This window comes from Alligator sinensis, unplaced genomic scaffold (assembly GCF_000455745.1).
Source record: "Alligator sinensis unplaced genomic scaffold, ASM45574v1 scaffold591_1, whole genome shotgun sequence".
In the NCBI taxonomy this organism is placed as follows: domain Eukaryota; kingdom Metazoa; phylum Chordata; order Crocodylia; family Alligatoridae; genus Alligator; species Alligator sinensis.
The window spans coordinates 247,886-269,519 of NW_005842925.1; the positions used below are offsets into that span (position 1 = coordinate 247,886).

The following is a 21,634-nucleotide window of genomic DNA, read 5'->3' on the forward strand; positions in this document are numbered from 1 at the left end:
TCACAAGACCCCAGACAGGTGATCGTCCAACCTCCTCTTGAATATGCCCAAGGTAGGGGCGAGGACCACTTCCCTGGGAAGTTGGTTCCAGATTTTGGCCACCCTAACTGTAAAATATTGCCTTCTGATCTCCAACCTAAACCTATTCTCCATCAGCTTATGAGTCAGTCTTCACTACCCCTTTTATGGGGCAGACTACCTCTGATCTCCTGTGTGGAGGGCCTGTCCAGGCAAGGTTAGTCCTGTTCCAGAGGGCTCCAGGTCTTTTTAATGAGCATGTACAGCCTTGGCACAATGGTGGGTTGCCTCATCTTTTGGTTCTTGAATGCTGAGGGTGGTTCCAAGGGCTGGTTCATTGGTCCAGGTATTGGTGTTGATGGTTCGGTCATTCAGAGGGAGCTATTTTTAGACCTACTGCCATTGTCTCTCAAGCACCCGCATTAATCCCCATTCACCAAGTTACATAGGAGGAGTAGGTGCGAGTCATAGGTTACACAACCGGGCATGGAGATAAGATGGAGGCCTGACATTACAAGATGGAAACTTGACATGACTTATGCTAACTTACATATATAGGCCTAAAACAGTAATCTCACAATATAAAAGCAGTAAAAAAAATCAATACAAAACATAATAATTATCACTTATAAAACAGTGGATATCTATATCAAAATAGCAGGGCACTTATTTGCAAAGAGGGGAGACAAAAATAAAACTTACTACCTAAAATAAAATGTTAAAGCTTATCCTGCATCTTAGCTTACTTATACTTATCTATAGGGAATAGTGAGGGAGAGAGAAAAGTCAGAAATGGTTGGGGAAGGATAGGGAATGTATTTTAAAATAAATTTAAAAAAAGAAAAACCGGGGGTTTTGCTACATGTACACTTGTGGAGGCTTCTGTTTTATGCCACTGGCATCTTGTAAGAAATAAAAGGGCAACAGCTGTAATTCATTGAAAAATGTTAAGTGAATCCCTATCTTATCGTTATACTTTACACATTTTTGCATCATTTTCCTGGTGTGAGGATAGAGAGAAGGAAATCAGCTTTCACCTGGGCTGAACCCCACTGTAGTATAATTGTGCTTCACACCTCCAGGTGGATGTCAAAGAGGTGGAAAACAGAGGACTGTGGTATAAGGTGCTGTGGATGTGGCTTGAGCAATGCTGATGTCAGCTATGTACTAGTGACTAGGTGGTAGAGGGTTGTACCAACTCTGCAGGTGCTGACTCTGCCAGGAGCATAACATTTCCCATCCAGTCACAAGATCTCAGGGAGCAGCAATCAGCCTGTTCTTTCAGCTGTGCCCAGGGGGAGGTGAGTATAGCTAAGGGATGAGAGGCCTGTGTGTCTATTCCTGAACACATTCAAATGCTTGCTGAGAAGCTGAAAATGTAGCTTGCATTCAAGTGTTTATAGGATTTGTGACCTGCATGAGACTTGAGGGAGAAAGAAAAGATCTAATACAGCGCGTGTGTGTGTGTGTGTATACACGTATGTGTAAAGCTTGCACCATAAACTTAAGATTGACCCTACAATATGTATGCAAAACCTATGTATGTATATACACATGTATATATTTATCTATGTTTACACTGGTGACAGGGACCCACTTATGTCAGTTCATTATTTATACTGCTGTTTTCCCTCCCTAGTGAAAGGCATAAGCTTCAAAACACATATTATATAAAAAAGCAATATATTGAATTAATCTGGGGAGGGAAGGGGGTTTGAATTGAGCAAAAAGCAAGTCTGCAGATTAGATTTAGAAACTCAGAGCCCATTTCTGCTCTCAGGGACACTTGTGAGAGTACAGAATAACTACTCATTTCAGTGGGGGCAAATTCCTGGGTATAATAGAATAGTAGCTAATCTAGTATCCATCACCTCCCCAAAGAAGGAATGAAAGAAAGGAAAAGCCTGAAAGGTTTGTGAATCCAGGTTTGTCCTCTCCTTTCTCAGCCGCACCCCCCCCCCCCCCCCCCCCCCCCCCCAAAAAAAAAAAAAAAAAATCTAACATGTTTGTAGTGAGAGAACTGGTAGGCTTTTGACGATTGCAGGCACCGTTAGTAATAATTGCCATTCTTTGTGTATGTGCTGTGCATGCATACAGTCAGCAATGAAACGTGTACAGCAAAGGAATGAAAAGCAGCCCAGGAGCTCCCTTCTTTTTTGTTTTCACTGCATTAGGCAAGTGGGTTATGGGTATTGTGTGCATAGACTTTATTGGTTTGTGGAGTAATCAACTGGAGCGTTTCAAAGCTGTGACATGGCAGACACTGTTTCTAGATTGCTTGCATAATTCCCTGGGGTCCTGCTTGCTTATTTTTACCCCCTTCCAGGAAGAACAATTATTTTTTTGTTAAAAAAAGCCCAAGAAATGCTACTGAAGAAACAAATAAAACAGTCTAATTGTTGGTTTATCAAAGCAGCACAAGGACATATGTGGGGCTGAAATATGCAATTTGAGAGATGGAAAAAAAAATCTTTGAAGCTGTTTATTTTCTCTTGCTTTTTCTGCTCTTTAAAAAAACTTCTTAGCAAGGTGAGGGCTGCCCAGGAATTTGATCTTTGTTGACTCTGATCAGATTATGGGGTGAGGGAAGGCGCAGAAACTTTCTGCACCACAAGGACTAAACATAGGCCCCTAGGGTGCGCTGCCTCAGCATGGGGGACCTCTCTTGACAAGAGTACAGTGATGAGATGGGGCCATGGTGCTTCTAGACAAACTGGGGCGAGGGATGGTGGTTCAAGGTAGAGACTGGTCTGAACCCCAGCACTGGGTCCCATCCATCCAGGCCCACCCCCATGAAACCTTTGGGAAGTTCTGTTCTGAAATTGGGTCCACTCTATGCCCCTTTGCTCCCACAGCTGCCAAGTCCTCAGAGCATCCCTTACCCTTATTTCACACAGGGGAAGTGACACACATTAGATCTCCATGCAGTACAGCTAACTCCCAGTCAGTGCCATTTGTATCCTGGGAAAGGAGACCGAGGTTTCATCCTGTCTGCCCCCTCACCCCTCAAGGAGGCTAAACGAATTACCCAGAGCCCCAAAGTGAGTCAGTAACAGATCTGGCATGAAAACTCATAAGTTCTTTCCTCTTGCTCAGTGTTCGTTCTACAAGATCACGTTACCTCTCAATGGCATGGTACATCACATTAGAATAATTGTTACACAGGCTGACATGGCAGGCTGTTCGTCATGCCTCTGCATGCTCCCTCTGCACACATCCTGACTGATGAATGCACACCCTGTTGAGTGTTATTGCTTACTTAATGTAGTGCAATTTTTCCCTGATATCCTAACTGAGAATTATTGTTGCCACTGAACATCCTTTCTCAGTTTGCCGCAACCCTCATTTATTTACATGAGCGCATTTCACATCAGCTGTCAACCCCCCGCTCCTCCTGAAAGGGAAAAGTAGAGACAGTGAAAAAAACTATCTCTACCTATTATAATTAACTGAATTGCACAATTGAGCTTTTAAAGAACTAGCCTCTGTCTGGGCCTAAACATGTAGGTACAATGTGCAAAGGGAAGAGAACAGACAAGCACCACGGTCCTGCCCCATCTGCCTGTATCACAGGTTAGTCACCACTACAGTCTCTGAGCTCAAACAGGAGGGTCATGCGTTATACTGCACCAGTGTCCCTGATCAAGGGGAGATGGCATTTGACCATGTAAAAGGAAGAGCAAAGGAGCTATTCCCTGTGCGGCCGTGCCTCAGAACCCAAGAGGGATTGTGGCTGCCTCTAGGGAACTGCACCTCATGCTATGATGAAGAGTTGGTAAAGGGGAAAAAATATGAGGAAAATGGTTTTCTGTCAGAAAACACAATGTAGACAAATTCCAAGGATTTCACAAGAACATTTCAATGTTTATGAAATTCTGGATGGAAGAGAGTCCGTATCATCTTGTTTTGTTTGTATTTTACATGGTATAAAATGTAGCTATCACGTTATGCTACTATTTTATGTTGTTATGTTTTGTCATTTCTGCAACAAACCTATTTTCATCTAATCAAAATAAACTGATTTGATGCTACCAAAACAGTCTTTCAGTGGATCCTAATCAAATCTTTTCAGTATGTTCCCTCCCTGGGAAATTTTGACGTTTTGTTCTGACTGGAGACAAGAAACAGATTTCAGATGTCAGAATTCGCCATAGAACGGAAATTTTCTGACCAGCTCTTTTGTGGGTCTTGGCATATAGAGTCAATCCAACCTCAAAAGAGTAACAGGCAATTTAATCAGGGCTGGGTGAACAAGTTGTAAAGAATAATTTATCTTATTAGGTTCACTCATATTTCTTGTTTACCTGTTATCTGCTAAGAGATTGTAACTAATTAATTTGTTGTTTTAAATTTTCTGAATAGTTGTAGTGAATAATCTTATCAGTAAAAATCCTGTAAGTTTAATAGTAAGTGATAACTTCTTTATTTTAAAAAAATCATTATCTAGAATTCAAAGAGAATTATACCCGTCATAAAATTTTATAGATTGGTTCAGGGACATCTCTAGGAAGAAAGAAAATTACCTGTTATTGAATTCTATAGGTGTTCCTGTTTTCATACCTATATTTTAATAATACATTTTACTAAAGTTATGTACTCTAAGGATGCTCTTGATTTTCAGCTAAAAGTTCAGAGCAATTCCATTAAATATGTTTAATACCCAGAACTCAGTTTTGTAGGTCATATATAGTGCATTTCTGTCTCCTGACTGGATGATTTTAATCTTCCAGACATATTTATGATGTGGCTGCTCAGATATAAATGCAAATTCCTGCCTCTTTCCATCAGTGTTCTTAGAGAAGTTACTTAAAATGTTGAGTAGTTCAGGGAATGTTTCTATCTGTTATACCATATTGGCTGAAAGTGAAACTTACAGAGGTTTTGCTTTGTTTCTTCCAATTTATTCCAGTGTCAGTTTTGGAAAATATATTTGAGTTGCTGTAATTCATCAAAGCCCAAAGAAAGTTCAAGTCCTTTACTGAATATAGAAGCAGTCTAGTTTCAGGTGACATGGACAAGGCTGAGTGTAGGGCTAGGATTCAGAGTGACCTCAACAAATTGGAGGTTCAACGAGGACACATGCAAAGTTCTGCACTTAGGATGGGACAGTTCATGCACCAGTACAGGCTGGAGGCTGACTGGCTGGGCAACAGCTCTGCAGAAAAGGACCTGGGGGTTATAGTGGACAATAAACTGAATATGAACCAACAGTGTGCTTTCGTTGCCAAGAAGACTAATGGCATACTGGGCTGCATTGGTGGGAGTTTGCCAGGAGGTCAAGAGAAGTGATTATTCTCCTCTATTCAAGACTGGTGAGGCCACATCTGGAGTACTGTATTCAGTTTTGGGCCCCTCACTACAGAAAGGATGTGGGCAAATTGGAGAGAGTCCAGGAGAGGGCAACAAAAATGGTGAGGGGGATGGGGCACATGGCATGTGAGGAAAGGCTGAGGGAACTGGGCTTATTTAGTTTTCAGAAGAGAAGACTTAGAGGGGATTTAATATCAGCCTTCAACTACCTGAAGGGGGGTTCAAAAGACGATGGAGCTAGACTGTTCTCAGTGGTGACAGGTGACAGAACAAGGAGCAATGGTCTCAAGTTGCAGCAACAGAAGTTTAGGTTAGATACTAGGAACAACTTTCTCACTAGGAGGGTAGTAAAACACTGGAAGAGGTTACCCAGAGAGTTTGTGGATTCTCCATCCTTGGAAGTTTTTAAGACCCAGCTTGACAAAGCCTTAGCTGGGATGATCTAGTTGGGGAGGGTCCTGCTTTGAGCAGGGGGTTGGACTAGATGACCTCCAAAGGTCTCTTCCAACCCTAATTTTCTATGATTCTATGATTTTAATGCCTTTTTAGTTTAGTCTTCATGAATAATGTCAGCCACAAGATTGAAGTTGACAACAAAGATGGGAAAGTGGTGAACACTCTAGAGTAGAGGAAGAATACATTAGGATTTACCTAGAGAAACTAGATATGAATGTTTGATCAATCTGATTTCCTTCAATGATAGGATTACAGGCTCTGTGGATGGAGGGAGAGCTGTGGATGTCAAATACCTTGATTTTAACAAGGATTTTGACATTGTCTCCCACAACATTTTCATTAATAAGCTAAGGAAATACTGACTAAATGAAAGATGGATAGGATCATCATGCCCAACAAATAGCCATATCCTGGAGTTCCCAGGGGGCCTGATCTGTGTTTGGCATTATTTTACAGCTTCACTAATGATTTGCAAATTTGAAGAAGACATCAAGTTGGGTAGAGTTGCATACTCTCTGGAGAGTAGGGGGTAGGATCCAGAATAAACTGAAAAATGGTCCACAGTGGATCAGTTTAAATTCAACAAGGACAAGAGCAAAGTCCTGCACTTAGGCTAATAATAATTGTGTTCACAAATACAGGCTGGGGAAAAAGTGGCTAGGCTGCAGTACTGCAGAGATGGGCCTGGAGCTCACAATAGACCATAAGCTGAATATGAGCCCAAAACAAAAAACATTAAAAAAAGCCAACAACATGCTGGGTTATATCAACAGAGTGTCATTTGCAAATCAAGGGGAGTGATTCTTCTACTTTGTTCAGCACTGATAAGGTGTCATCTGGAGTAGTGCATCTGGTTTTGGGTTCCACAATTCAAGGAAGACGACAGAGTGGAAAGAGTCCAGCAAAGAGTAACAAAAATTATTAGCAGGCTGGAAAACATGACTTAGGGGGAAAGGCTGAAAGAACTAGGTTTATTTAGTCTGGAGAAAAGAGGACTGCGGGATAATTTGATAACAGAAAATAGAAATATTCTATTCTTGGTAGCCATAAGGTGCAGGACTAGGAGCAGTTGCTTCAACCCACAAGAGGAAATTTAGGTTGGAGATTAGGAGGAACTTTCTGACTACGAGGGCGGTCAAACAGTGGAACAGGTTGCCTAGAGAGGCGGTGGTATCTCCATCAACGGAATTTTTCAAGAGCAGGTTAGTAAGACACTTGACTGGGATGGTTAAGTTAGGGATGACTCTGCCTTGAATAGGGTCTGAACTAAATAACTTTGTGAAATTCCATCCAGCCCTATTTTGCTATGATCTTATAAGGGCGTTCTTTTGAAAAAAAGTATAGGTTAAGGAGCTGCAGGCAGGAAACCACATGCAATGTGGGGATGATGGGAGGAGTGAGAGCACTTTCTAGATCCAAGAATCACTTCCAGATGAAGCCATTTAAATATGGAGAAGCCTCTATATTTAAACTGACTTTGTTGTGAGCAGTATTGGGTCCATCTCTACCCTATCTATTGTGCTGTTGCATCTACCTCTCTGAGTTTGTTTGTTCCTTTTAAGTCTGGCTCAGGTTTAGGCAAGACTTTAGCTTCCTTCTGCTGCTGTTCCACTAACAACATTGGTTTAGACCCTATTCTTTTCTAATAAAAAAAACATGGTACTTCACTCCTCTTTTGTGGCAGCTTATTCACATGGTAGAAAAGGGATTCTGTTACATCTTTAACCTAACAGAACCCATTCTTTTAGCTCAAGTAGTAGAGGCTGATACATGAAGAGTCAGAAGTCCCAGGTGGGTTCATCAGTGATGACCATCCATCCAAATCATTCAGAGTTACAAGTGGTTCCTAGCTCCATTCCCAAACCAGCTGCTTCACAGGCCAGTTCAAGAACCAGTCAAACATGGCTGCAAAGTCAAATGCTGCTGCATGCAGTTCCTTGCCTGAAGAAGGGTGTGTGGAGGAGAACAGAGTCTTTTACTGCATCACTAGGTCACTACACAGGATAATCATACCCACCGCACTCTTATGCTATACTTTCTCATATCCTTTTCCTTCATACCTGTCTTCCTCTCCTCTTTGATGCCTTTGGCTTGGTCTGGAAGTGATTCTTGGATCTAGAAAGTGCTCTCACTCCTCCCATCACCCTGATATTGGATTCAACTTTCTCCCAGGTACACTGTCATGGAAGACAGCTAGCTCAAGATACATACTCTGTGAAGTTGGGCTGCTTTGGCTAGAGTGAACTTTTCTTCAATGAGCAAAAACTGAAGTGTCCAGTAATGGGATGGAACAGGCTGTCCTTAAGGCTAGGGACAGAAATTACATATGAACCAGTATAAGTGATCAGAAACCAGTTCAAATCTGAACACAACAGAAATTCAGTACACATAAACCACTTTCAAAATGGCTGAAGCAGGTTTAAGATAAACTTGGATGGATGTAGTATCAGACTTAACTGATTTAGGTTAAATTGGTTTATTGAACTGCTGTCCCAAATCCCCTCTAGATTCAAGTTAATTCACAGTCCCCCAGCATCCCAGGATGCTTTGCACCTCCCCTGCAAGCCCCCACTTTCAGGGTGGGCGGGCTAGCCTTGGCTCAAGCTGTCTGCTCCAGCCAAGCAGGGAGGTGTGCTCTAGCGCCCTCAGCTTCTAACATGAGCCACTGCAGGTATGTGGTTGCATGTGGTATGTGGCAAATCCTGAGACAGATTTTGACAGCTTGCAGACATGTATAAATGTAACTTAGAAACCCAGCAAAGATATACCAAAAAACAAACAACCCTCAAACCCTAGATCTCAGATCTATCATCTGGCAGAGCCATATTAGAAGAGCTTATAGAATATAGCATTAATGTTTAGGGTTTTTTGTGTTATTTCTCAGATTTCTTTTTCAATACAATGGATTGGTTCTGGTTTCCCAAGTGTCCTGTGGAACATGAAATTCTCCTGCCTTGTGCTCAACCTCCAATTAACCCACGCACCCACCCACACCCACCCATGCACACACCCGTACACACGCACACGCGCGTGCAAAAGGACTATATAGGTTCTTAATGTTTTGCTTTAATCTTTATTAAAAACCTAATTAAAATTTGAAACTGTTTGTCTCCTTTTCCTTCCTCTTCAACTTTTATTCAGGAAGGAACCTGTGGAGATCCTATTTAGAGGCATTGACTTACATCGGTAGTTGTCTGTGTTCCAGAGTTCTCCAAGAAACCTGGACTAATTGCAGGAGTGACTGCTTTGTCTTGAGGATGTGCAGGTGCTGGTGAGTTGAAAAGAAAAGTGATTACTGGCAAAAACAAAGACAAGAGGAAGAAAACAAAACATCTACATCCAAACCTGTGCACCTGCTAAATGTCTCCTGTGAGTAGCGTCAAATCTTACCAGAAGCACTGGAATACTGCAATCCCATATACAAAAGCTAAGCAAGTGCTTAAGTGCTCCACCAAATACGAATGGATTTAAGCTCATGCTTAACATTAAGTGTAAATTCTTTGGCTGAATTATGGCCAGGGATACTCAGCTTCCCAGATGAGGTCCTTAACGTTTTGGAAAGGCAATCCCATGCTTTGGCACTTTGCAGTTGTTTTTAATTGATGGATGAACATGACAAAGGATACCATGTATAGCACACAGTAAGGTTTAACTGAACTTTTCTAAGTTCAGTTGTATGAAGTTAGGTTACAAAGGCCACAAACAGGTGTTCATTTCCTAGAAAGGATATCAGGAGAGAGAGCAGTGGAGGTAGTCAGCCTGTACCTACCACCTCTCTCCTGTTCCTCATGCCTGCCCAAAACTGGGTGATCCTGGTCCAGGGTAGGCTTGGGAAGCAACAGCTAATCTAGTCCTCTCATTCCTGGAAAGACTGGGTGATCCTGGTCTTGGGGAGCAGTGGCTAATCCAGTTTTCCCATTGTTGGGAAGAATAGTGTGGCAAGGAAAGACTCCCTGTGTTTTCCCCAGACTGGGACCACCCAGATTTAGGAATGGGTACTCCCCTCCCTTCCTGTAGACCTGTCTGGGTTGGGACTAGAGCAGCAGGGCCAAGTTCCTACCTGCTTCTCTTCTCAGCTCCTAGTGGCCAGGAGCTAAGCTAAATGAGCAGCACAGCAAACCCCTTGTCCACTCCTCAGACCAGGGACCCAGATTGGGGAAGCAGGGACCAGCAGCTTGAGGAAGGTAGGGAGGCTTTTTCCTGTTGCTCCAGCCCCTTCCTGGACCAGCCCAGGTTGGGGGTCTGGAGCAAACAGTGCAATGTTCCCTGACCCTTCTCTTGACCGGGCAGTGTCTGGTTTGGGAAAGTGTGGGGAGCATTGCCCCACTTTTTCACTCACCTCCCAGACCAGAGCAGGAGGGGAGCACACAAATGTTTGCTCTTGTAAGAGGGTTTCTCTTGCAAGGGAGAATTTCTGGGTTTCCTCTGGGAGAAATTAAATGAATGCTTGAACACTCATAGTTTCTACTGGGGGAGTGAGAAAATGTAATGTCTGTATGTGGCCAAAGTCTACTGCTTACATTGAATTCTGAAGCAGTAAAGAATCTAGTTGTTGTTTTAAAGCCCATTTCATTTTTGGAAATGCAAGTACTTAACTTGGTTTTTCTTCTTATTTCCCCTCTTACAACATTAAGAAATGAAGCTTTGTTCTATGTATAATTCTGCACAGTTGAAACTGTTAGCATAAATTGATATCAGGCAAAGGAAATTGCCATGTTCTTTGTGAAAAATAATCCATTCTTCATCAGTTCCAATATACCCTGGTTACCACCCTGTTCTACCAACTGAATACCTAAGATCTCCCTCACCCTCCATAAATAAAGTATCCCATATCCTTTCCATTCTAAAAAAACAAAACAAAACAAAAAAACCCTGTGTTTTACAACCCATTGGCTTCTTAATTCTGGCAAAAAATCCCTTCTGGAGGAGACTGTCCAAAAAACTGATTCTCTTGCTCTGAGCTAGGTTCCAATTAGTAAAAGGAACAGTGCCAGACCAATGCCAAGAGCATTATTGCATGGATAAATGTGCTCACAAATTAAGTCATTTAAGCACATACAATATAGCACATACAAAAATCACAGTTTTCTTTTGCTGTATGTGTTTCCAAATGCAAATGAGCTGTGTGCAGGTAAATATATATGCAGAATCTCAGAAATCTGGGCCTCGCTAGTTAAGACCTCAAGTAGATATGAAAGTTACCTTCACGCAGCTGCCTATTTAATAGTGGGTAAGTATTATGTTATATAATAGCCTTCCTGGGGCAGAGACCTTGAGTGCAATTGCCATCACACTGAAGTCCCTCTGCAAGTATTCCTATTGATTTCAGTGGGGTCAGCATTTCACCTTTTCTCTTTTCATTTGTCTCTCAAATGCCATGTGCACTTCTGGCAATTCATTAAATGGTAAATGATTGTATCACTTGGTGAAGAAGACTTTCTGAATGGTCCTTTTAATTCTGTGGAAGCCATTTAAGTGACTTTGACTTAAAAATATCTAACAGACCTTTTCACATGCCAACTGGAGTATTTGGAGAAAGTGCATGGCTTCAGAATGATTAATGAAGAATCAACTTTCAGTGGTAGCTAAATTAATTTCTTTATCAAAGAAATTACTTTTTGCTACTAGCTAAAAGTGGGTTGACCTTCCAATCACGTTACACATACTAAAAGAAGTAGCACCAACTGATTTCTGAACAGTTCCTATCTGCAAGATCCAGTAAAGGTATTGCACTGTCTTACACTTGTGCCCGAAAGCTTGCAAAAAACTTTTTTCCAAGTACTCAGTTGGTCTAATAAAAGATATCACATCTACCCAAAGAAGCTTGCCTGCCTATGTCCTTAGAACAAAACGGCTACAACCAAAAACCTTACATTGTAAAGATATTACTCTGTGTGTGTGGTGTAGCCAAGAACATGTTGCTTCTCATTCAAGTTAAATCCAGTTGATGACTGCCTTTCATTGCTCAAGTAACAAAAAGTAATCAGAATAAATGCCTATTTGTTTTAACCTATTTTACTTTAAAAGCAGTATTAATCTGTAAGCATTACTTTTTTTGCTGAATTAAAGCTGTTTCTACCTCCCCAGATCTGTTCAGATCTTTAAAACGCTTTCAGTTTGGTTCTGCAGTAACAGCATGTTTTATTTAATAAGGTGATGGAGGAAGATTGGTTTAGTTACCAGGATTCTGTATGTTGGAGCAAAATACATATAAGGAATTATTGCTTTTGTGGCTTTTTCCTATTTGGCAAAATAGAAGAATAGTTTGAAGGTATGTATATACAGTGTAGGGCCCACCTAGACAGAGAGCTTTGAATGCAAATAGAAAAATATAAAGGCTCAGAGGGAGAAAGTGAGGATGATTTTGTGGTTCAAGCATTGGGATGACACTCTGGTTTCAATGCTGGTCCCTGCCACAGACTTGGGGAGTGTTCAGTCTTGGGCACAGACAGAAGTGCAGCTCCCCATTGTAAATTAGAATGCTTGGCAGGAATGGTTCTGTGTTACAACGATCCCCCGGACCAAACAGAAGTTCATCTGTTGGTTCCAGTGGGGAGGGGGGGGATCTAGCTGCTGGCTGTGAGCCTGCAGCCAGTTTCCTTAGCCACCTTCGCCCTGCCAGCCCCTGCTGTTTTCAGAATGGGGGGGGGGGAAAGGGAGTAGAGGGAGCTTATTCTAGGGGTTCCTGAGCCTGTGCTGGAGGGTGGAGTGGTGAAGTGGAACTCCTCTCCAATACACCTGCCCCACCCTCCAGCAGGGGCTGAAAAAACACCAGACCCAACTCCCTCCTCTCCCACCTCCCATTCTTTAAACAGCTTGGAGCCTGGCAGGCAGGCAAACACAAGTTAGAGAAGATGCTGTTTTGAAACATCTTCATCTGACCCCTCATGCAATGAGGGTTCAGATTTTCACCCAATCGGCCATTTTTAAGCTGCCTGCAGCTGTGTACTTGTGTTTGGTCATGGCTATAGTCTGCTTTCTGTGGCTGGATCAGGTGAAAATTGTCACTTCTGTCTGCACCCCCTGTGGCTGAACATCCTGGGTGTGGACAGACATAACACTTGAACTGTTTCAAGAATGTTGCTGATTGGGAACTAGTCCACAACTTTCCCAGGTCAGAGGTGTCCTCATGTACATTGCTAAGGGCTCCACGTAGAATGGTTGTCTGCAGGCATTGCAGTGTTGCTGAACCAGGCAGTGGTAGTGGGCACTCAGCTCTATTGCAATGTTCTGCTCCCCCTTCTCACTAACATGGAGGTCAGTAAACCCATTCCTACACATTACTAAAATCTGTGTGGTGGTACCTGGTTCCAAGTGCCTAGGTGTATGTCGAGACTGGGGGGCTGCTAGGGCCCCCAGGAGTGGGGTGCTCCAGAACTGCCACACCTTTCACCCAAGGCACTCATCAATTGACTTCAATTCCTGGAAACTGATCCAGGTTTGGTGCATCCAAGGTTAATTTGGGGCTGGAGTGGTGGACAGCTGGTGGGGCAGATCATTCTTGAAAAGTGGCAGAGAGCTGCCCTCAGACCCCATCCAGGGACACTGCGGTCAAATTCAGGCAATAGAGGTTGGGGTAGTGGAGTTCTGGCTGCATACCAGAGCAGCCAGTTGGGAGTTTAAAGAGAGAGAGAGAGTTTGGGGGAGCGGGGTACCTGACGAGCAGTGCAGTCTGGGATGTCTGGTGGATCAACCAAACATTAGTTATGGAAAACTTGGTACCCTCACATAACGCTGAACTGCCTCACAGGGAATTAGTTCAAAATAATACTGGATTATCCAGGTATACTTTTTAAATGGTCCAAGAGATTTAAAGTGGTTGAAACTGGCTTGTATGTCTGGATGCTTGAGAAATTCTGGCAAAATCGAGACATTTTCACAAATTATGTTAATGTTGATGGAACTGTGTGCCCTGGCAGAGCTGGCTTCCAAGGATTTCCTCTGAGCATTTCTATTCTGTTCCTCCTTTAAGAATAGCTCTTAGGAAGGGAACTAACTGATGAGCCCTGGTGTAAGAATATAGATGGAATATTTTTTTTCATCTTGTTGGCGTTACAAATATTTCACCTTTTTTCATTATAAGCTGTATTTGCATATATTTCTTCTGTGTATGGGATATACAACCTTGTAATGTGACTGTTTACAGTCTTGTCATTTTTAATATGGTAAAACATTTTATATGGTTTGGAGGAAATCACTTTCTGAAATCAAATTGCATTGTAGTTGTGTTTACTAACGTTTACAGAACAGATTGACCGCCTTGTCAGTGCTGAAAAACATTTGTTTTGAAATTCAGCAGACAGATTGCCAAATTCCTTTGGGATTTCACAGGTTTAAAACAAAAAGGAGAGAGAGGGGGAAGCAACCCAGCAGTCGCCATTATTTTCTTCCTTTAAAAAAAACTATCAAATTGAATATTTTCAATTCGTAGTAAAGAAGATGGGACCAACTGACCTACTTTAAAAGCTAGGCAGGCAGTCGGTAGGTTCTAAGAAAACAGGAATGAAAGAAAAATTAGTCAAAGTTTATTAACTTGAAAAATAACACTTACTCCCTGAGTACTTGGCCCTGTTTACTCTCAAAGTGGTCATATATAAGGCCAAGGTAGCTTTCAATCAGCAGTTTATGCAGCATGGCCAGTTTTCATGCATTCATGTGTGACCTTTTCTTACCCTGCAGGTACAATTGGTTTCTTAGTGACATATATTTTATTAACTTTTCTACACTGAGATTGCATGGAGGTAATGCTATTGTTGCTCCCCGCGTCACATCAGGTGACAGGCTATCCAGTTGCAATTTACAGAAATGGATTTTTACTGACTTTCCAGGGAGGATGGGTCTCTTCTACAAGGTGAGGAAATCATCAGTGTCACTGATGGAGGTGTTCCCTCATGATTCATGAGCAATTTTCAGTCAGGTGGCCCCTTCAAGGCTATTTCCATTTTTATAGCTCCCACACACGATGCCCAACCTAATTTTACATTTCTATAGCTCTGCATTGCTTTGTGATCAAGGGACTTCGTTTCCCTAGCAGCCATTCTGTTTCATTTCTCTCCCTGTAAAATGTCCAACTTCTCTGCTGAGCATCCATGAAAACAGCACAGTAGTAGCCAGGAGCAGCTGTGGGAGAAATTGGCTAGTGGTGGTGCATATCCTGTATGGACAGTGCCAGGAAGGAGGGAGTTCTTATGTGATGATGCATAATGGGCCAATTCAGAGTTTAGTGGAAAAGCAACTAAGTAATCACTATTCCCTATATATTATTATTTAATAGGTAGAAAACACATGAAAGTCATGACTTTGGATCAGTCTCTGTGCTTAGATTCTGCAGATTTTGGTAATCCAAGCACCCTATTTGTTGCTTTTTCTTTTTGTTAGGACTGCAGATCCAGAACACCTGTGGTAGAATTGAGTTGGATTTTCTTCTGGCTTGTGCATTAACAGATGAGATGCATGCACCTACCCCCCGACACTTTCATAAAACACTTGGAGGCCTGTCTTGCTGGGATCATTTGACCCCCAGCTGATTTCCTGCCCCTTGGGCCGGGGGCTGGACCTGATGATCTTGCAAGGTCCCTTCCAGCCCTAATGTCTATGAAATCTATGAGCTGGCTACATAGGAATACACAAGGGCAAAATTTGCCTTGCTAGGCTCCTAATGGTGATAATGAGGTGAGAGGACAAAACTGGGTGGATTCATTGAGCTTGTGGAGCTGATAGGAAGAGGAAAAAACACAGCTTTTTAGCTTGTAAAATAAGCACATTTAATTTTTGAATTGCTGTAAACAGTAAACACAGTGTCTCACTATAGCACTTCGGTCCTGCTATTAGGAAATGAAGTGTCACCATTCATCATCCTCTCACCAATGAGTTCCTGCAACAGCATTTGTTATGGAAATAGTGGCTTACAGCCTCTATGGCCTCTTCAGAGATCTCACAAAAATCTGTATGTATTAAAAGTCATGGGTTTTACAATTTATTGTGGTTCCTTCAGTCAGAGTGGTGAGGACACGCTTTTAACCAAGAATGGCTGTAGGTACAAAGCGTGGATCCAGATCCAACTTTCAGGGGCAGGTTTAGAGCTGGGGTCAGGTCACTCAGTAATACACACTTTTATGTTAACTTGCACAGTTACTTAGCCAGTTAAATAACAGCCAGGGAGCAGAACAGTTGGGACTCTGAGGGTATTGGAAAACAAATAAATTATGGCAAGTTAAAAGGGAACAGGGTCTTACCACATATCAGCTGCTCCATTATAATTGTGCATTTGGCCACACTTAATCTTCAGTAAGTGGAAGCTGAACTGTGATCACTTAAAATCATAGAATAGCCCTTTAATCATGGGGCTTAAAGGGGTCTCTGGAAGTCTTCTACTTCACACCCCCCTGCCCAAGGCAAAAGCATCCTTCCGTCCAAGTGTTTGTCTCCCCTGCTCTTAAAAACTTCCAAGGATGGAGATTCCATGCTCTTGCTAGGTAATCTATTCCAGTGATTAACCACCCTCATAGCTAGAAACTTCTTCTTGTATCCAGTCTAAATTTCTCTCATTACATTTTAAGACTGTTGCCCTTTGTCCTATCCCCTGCAGCCACAGAAAATAGTATATCACTATCCTTTTTATAACTATCCTTCATGTATTTGAAAACTCTTATCAGATCCCATCTCAGTCTTTTCTTCTCCAAACTAAATGATCCCAGCTTTTCCACTCTTTCTGTCTGTCATATTTTCCAGCCTCTAACTGTGCCCCAAAACTGAACACAGTACTCCAGGTGAAGTCTCTCTAGTGCTAAATAGAGTAGAATAATCACTTTTGACTTGCAGGTGACACTCGAATTAATAAAACCCAACATGCTGTTGGCTTTTTTTTTGTGACAGTCTGTTGATTCATATTCAGCTTGTGGTCTGCTGTAATCCCCAACTTACCCCTTTTCATTTAGGGCTAAGGTACTACAGGGGAAGAACACATGGAGTGGATGACACCTGGCAAGTCGCTGATCCCTTTTACTTTTCTGTAATTTGCTTGTTTGTCCAAGCCCTACATAGGTATTTCATTCCTCTTTCCTAACCTGCCCTTTGCATGGCTTATCTGCAATGCCATCTCTTGATGCAGACACTGCATATTGTTCGTACAGTGCCTAGCACATTTTGGACATCACCGTAACACAAAATGATAGTAACAATTCTAATTATGAACAAGAGAGATAAGTGTCAACAGATCAGATTAGTGATGCAGCAGACCAAATCATCTAATTTCCCTGGTGGCTTGCTCTGAATATTGATGAGAGTGATGAGTACATGGACACTGCAGCACCTTAAGAAACAGCCCTCTGCTCAGACAAGAAGTTGCCAGCAGAACTATTTGGGATATTTTCAAAGACAAGGAAGAGAGATAATGATAGACACCTCCATCCAGGCCTTTCAGGGTTCACAAGTAAGTCAACAGGATGTTAGAGTCACTGCTATCAAAGCCTGCTGACAAAGCTAATAAAAACCAATTCTGGGCAGCTCGCATCACCATGTGTTTATTGATCATTGACTCAGAATTAAAGCAGGTCCAAAGGGAATCAGAGGCTCCAAGATGACATCAGAGTTGCTTTGTCACAATCATCTCAGCAATACCTCCCAGAAAGAAGGTTAGAGGGAGCAAGCAAGCATTAATTGACAAGGTGGATAGCATTGACAGAGCGTTCTGTAACTAACAACCTATCCAATATTCCCTTGACGAAAAACCATACTTTGTTATATATAAGGCAACTTGATAGTTTTCTGTCTATCACTTCTATACATTAATATATTATGTGCATTTACTTGCAGTTTTTCTATAGTGGAGTTGATTTTCATCATGCTGTCCCTTGTTACAAGGCTTATTAATTTATTAATTCTGCAGGTTGCATATTTGTCACTGTGTTGAACTGAACTTATATTATTGCTGGGCTGTTCATAAGAATCACTAATGCCTGGTGGGGAGACAGGCTGGATTACCTGCAATTGCAGTAGACCACCACCATCAACCGCAAAGAATAACTGTTGTGTTCCTGGTCTCAAACTTTAATTTTTCAAAAAGGAGGTGTAAAGAGTGTCTTCAGTTCACAGACAAAATCCACTTCTACTGTATCCATGGCATTAACATGTTGTCTTCACTAATGCCTGTTCTTTTACTGCATCTATTCAGTCTGTCATTGCAGCAGCCCCACGCATCAACTTGAGAGGGGAGAGGAAAAAATAACAGCTGCTACTGCAGCTTTATAGCTGTGCTGGCTGCTGGAAGTCACCGCTAACCCATGTGTTGCCGCTGCCTCAAGTGTCCAGCTGCCCTGTTATGCCACTGTGTCATGGTGCAGCTACAGAAGAGATAATGATAATTTTATTCATCCTCCACTTTCCAAATTTTAGAAAGTTGAAAATGATGTCAATAGGAAGCACTAATAAATGATTGACTCTCTCATTGACTCTCTCATTCTTCAAATAATGTTGCCATTGCTGACTAGTAATTATATTTTGCATTAGCATAACCCCTTCTAGCAGAGAGAACCTCAAAATGTTTTATAAATAATAATAAACAAAGGCTTGTAGCAATCCTATGATGGGAGGGAGCATTATTTTGAGGAACTGAGGTGCGCAGACATCTGCTCAAGGGTAAAAAATAGCACTTGATGACAGTGTCAGATACAGAACCCACCTGAATAAAATCCAGGCCTGAAATTCTAGTTGCACTGTATAAAGCAAAGGGATCAAGTGCTATAGCATATCACATGAGGTGGCTTGCAGAATAATTAGTGTGTGTGGGTCAGCACTGCAGCTCAACTGATTGAGTGGGGAATCAGTCATATTTACCAAATGTCCCACTTCAGAGAGCACTGCCCTTGAATCTGTAGCCATACTTCTCTGTCTTCCAGTCTGTAATTTTTGAAAACACTACTTCAGCTCCTATTTTTTACTCAAATTCCCTATCATTTTCTTGCTGGTTATCAGGGATGGGTAGTTTTGCAAGAGTTAATTCAGTGTGACAGAAACCGGCAGTATACTGGCAAAATGATAGTAATGACAAACTTCAAAAGGTTCAGAGGTTCAGTCAGATGTATGAGCTTATCTGAACCTCTTTGGTGTGGAAATTGGGCTGGAGTTTCATAAAAACAAACTTGCTCATATGATATCTAGTGGATCATAGTTCCAGCTGTGTTTGAAATACCTAAAGAATAGCTTTCCCCTGTGATGTTTTAGTATTTCTTTTTCTGGTCCAGCGTGAAGCTAAGCAAATGCAGAATGTGGGCTCGTTTAAACAAAAAAGGCCATAGTGAAAGCTGATGTAAATAAAGATGCCTTTCACTTGGCTGGTGTAAAGCAGAGAAGGATCTGAACCTTAACAACATCAGAATTCCTCACTAACATTTAAGTAATCTTTTTAATCCCATAAGAAATTTTTCTTTGCCACAGAGCGTGTGACAGAGACGCAGAGAAGTTGATATGAGTGTTTGAACTAAGCAGGCTCAGTCAAAAAGTTGTAAGAAGGCCAATGGGTTGTTTAACAATGCAGTGAGGCTCTGAGGATAAAAGTTATATGGTGTCCTGTGGACCAGACTTTGCAATGATTCCTGCCCCTTGCAACTCCAGAGAAGTCAGCAGCATCGCTCAAATTGCATGCCAGTGCAGAATTTGGCTCCTTATTTTTATGTGGGGCTCCAAATTCCTGAAGCTCTGATTATTGCCCTTGATAGGAAAGTCACATGCTATGATTCAGTGGTTTTAGCTCTCCTCAAAAAGCTCATTAATCACTGAATGTGCATGCTTATAATTATTCCACTGGAAACCTCTATCCATTTTTTTTAACGTGAGCATGAATAGCAAAAGGTCTGTCGAGACTTTTCATTATAAAATCCTGTTGTCAAGGACTGTAAACATTTGTTCCAATCTAAATGGTTGCATAAAAGGACTCAGCTAAGGGAGTTGGGTTTTTTTTTTAAACAAATGAGGAAAAAAATCCATATGGCCATTTTAAGTTGTGTCCTTCACTGAAGGTAACATGAGACAGTTAACTGTGAAATCACAGGATAAAATGGGGCTAGAATGCCTCTGTCTTTTTTCCTGCTGGCAAAAGGACACTTACCCACATGGAAGAAGATGATCCATAGCATCCTTCCAGTAAGCTGTGAGGTGGCAGTTAATTTTCCAGTCTACTAGGGAGGATCAGAGTTCTGCAGTTGTGGCTGCCAGGGCTGTAAGCAATGGTTTCTGATATGTTGATCCCCACCTAAAACATTACCCTACACTGCTTCCTCCTTCATCCTGTTTAGAGGTACACAGGCCTTCCATCACCTTGTATGGGAGCCTCCCTGTTGAGATTAACATTTTTAAGGATGCTTTAACCTGTTCCCTCTTTTTTTTTTTAAATCCCTCGTACTACAGTGCAGTGTCCCTTTGTGGGCTTTTTATGATTTATTTCCCTAGGGTGTTGACCCTAATTATAGTGTAGTTGGTATTACTCGATGTATTCATTAGAGTGACTTTTAAAACTGATTTCTGAGTAGACTTTAGGGCTAGATAAGTAATGGGGTCTCACCTTGTGTTGTTCTCTGAGGCAATTCCTCCTGGAAGCAATCTTTTGGGCTGGTGTTGCCAAACTTCCAAGTGGAATTCCCTTTCAGGAAAAATAAATAACTGCATCCACCTGCAACTTTTCTCCATCCTCTTCCAATCTTACTACCACCTTGAGAAATACTTCTAGGATCTTCATGATACTGTATTTTCTCCCCTTTCTTTTGTATGTTAACAATAACATTCCTAACAAAGTTGACTTGTATCTCACTACCACCTGTTGAGTTAGCATCCTGTCGAGATAAAAGTTCATACTTCAGAGCTGTTGTTTCAGGCTCTCTGCAAACTTAGGTAGAGACCAATGTGCTAGTTTCTGTGATTTCATGTTTTGAAGGTTCTTTGTGCAACTATAAAAGAAACTCTTAGGGTGTGTCGACACATTCAGGCATGTGTGCTTGCAGAAGCTCAAATAGGAGTGGCACAAATTTGTACCGGGGATTTTTGCCTCAGTGCATATACCTGGGCACCCACTTTGGTGTGGGGTAAGTTGTGCCACTTGGGGCAAAATGACCCTGCCCAGTTCCTCCTGGATCTGCAGCCAGGGCGAGCTAGAGCTTGGGGCCAGCTGGCCCCAGCAGTATAAAAACCTGCCCTGTGCTGGCCCCAGTGGTATAAATAGCTGCCCTGGCAAGCAGCTCAGGGCTACTTGCTCTCAGGAGCTTCTGGGGCCCAGCCATTTGGTATCTGGGGACACTACCCCTTGTGCTACCTGGACTGTTGAAGCAGCCCTAACTTAGAGTTCCCTGCATCCTCTACCCACTGCAGCAGTCTCGCAGTGGGGGCTGCTGCCTGGATATGACCTGCTGCCACTGGGACAGCACATGCCAGACCCAGACAGGGACCACACAACCTCGGCAGAGGCATCTGCACCTCTGGGCCAGCTGCCAGTGAGCTATGGCTGCACAGTTGGCCTTTGTGCAGCACTGCTGCCATGTGTGCTCCTGCTTTGCCATCTGGCTAGCTATCACCCAGAAGATGTTCTCAGCATGGTGGCCTGCTTTGAACTGTCAAAGTATGTCCTCCTGGCCCCAAATGGCCAGGAGGTCAGCCACCTCATTTGCCCTCCAGATTGGCCCCAGGTACTAGCCCTGAGCAGGCTCCTCTGCCTGGGTCCTGCCACTTGCCTCAATAGCAGGAATCCTGATGTTCCCCATTTAAAAACTGCAAATTCTCTGATAAAAAAATCTCAAATATTCACTCTTTACAATACTCCAAAATATCCATATTCTTGCACAATTTATATATATATATATATATA

The 21,634-nt window shown here is 42.2% G+C and overlaps 1 long non-coding RNA gene across 2 annotated transcripts in view; it reads right to left on the reverse strand.

The window, feature by feature from the left end:
- LOC102377933 overlaps positions 1 to 21,634 on the reverse strand; it is a 47,876-nt gene that overhangs the window by 6,244 nt on the left and 19,998 nt on the right. For both annotated transcript variants that reach the window (XR_003091906.1, XR_003091905.1), the window contains exon 4: positions 8,967 to 9,052. This is a non-coding gene — a long non-coding RNA (uncharacterized LOC102377933). The remainder of the gene's footprint in view (positions 1 to 8,966; positions 9,053 to 21,634) is intronic.